The sequence below is a fragment of the Mandrillus leucophaeus genome, unplaced genomic scaffold, assembly GCF_000951045.1.
Source record: "Mandrillus leucophaeus isolate KB7577 unplaced genomic scaffold, Mleu.le_1.0 Scaffold571, whole genome shotgun sequence".
In the NCBI taxonomy this organism is placed as follows: Eukaryota; Metazoa; Chordata; class Mammalia; order Primates; family Cercopithecidae; genus Mandrillus; species Mandrillus leucophaeus.
In genome coordinates this window covers 1,135,407-1,136,381 of record NW_012106153.1, presented here as the reverse complement: position 1 = coordinate 1,136,381, position 975 = coordinate 1,135,407, and positions in this window count along the sequence as shown.

The window sequence follows — 975 nt, the reverse complement described above, 5'->3', positions numbered from 1 at the left end:
AGTTTCTATCCCACCATGAGGGCAGGGGCTGGGTCTATTTTATTCACTGTGGTATCCCCAGGGCCAGAATAATGTCTGGCACATTTTAGGTGCTAGAAAAAAAAGTTGTTGAAGAAGAGGGAAAATGAGGCCCTGGCCATTGCAGCCCCAGCACCAGACACTTTCCCTATAGCAGTTTCTTGGGTTGTTCCAGGGGCTTCTTGGGGTCATCTTAGAGTCCCCTAGTCATTGGGCTGCGGGCTCCACCCTGCATGGGGCTCCGTTTCAGGCCAAGTGGGGCCGGCCTCCCGGGTTTATGTCCTCCTCCAGAGGAGAAGGGGGCAGTGATGTCACAGAGGTCTGCCACCCTCGCTCCTCCCCAGTCTGACCGATCAAGGCTGAAATCCCAAGTTCAAAGCGACCACAGCATGGGTGTGCAGGTTGTGGTGTTTGTGAGCTGTAGGCAGGGCAGGGGCCCAGGCGGGTCATGGTGTCTTAAAAGAATGTTCTTTGAGCTGGAAGAATGAAAAAGGGAGGCGGGGAAGGACCAGCAGAGGGTGGGGAGAGAAGCCAAAAGGAGGAAACGCATCTTATTTTTCCTTGAAGAGAGAATAATGAGGGTGACTTCATTTTTTTTTTTTTCCAACAGTAAAAATGTTGTTTGCTCATGAAAGTGATTCAAACAATATACACAAGCGTGGGGAAGAAATGACCTGATATTCTGCCTCCCAGGGATCTAGTCAACAATCAGCCCACCAGGGTCAGATGGCCTGGGCTCAAATCCCGATGGGACCAACTTCCAACCGTTGACTTGGGAGGGTCCTCAACTTCTCTGTGCCTCAGTTTCTTTCACTGTAAAATAGAGATGTGCCAATCCTCCTCTCCTCCTCCCTACCTACCCTCTGCTCTTCCCTCCTTGCCCCCTTTCTCTTTCTTCTATCTCAAAGAACATTCTTTTTTTTTTTTTTTTTCCGAGACAGAGTCTTGCTCTGTTGC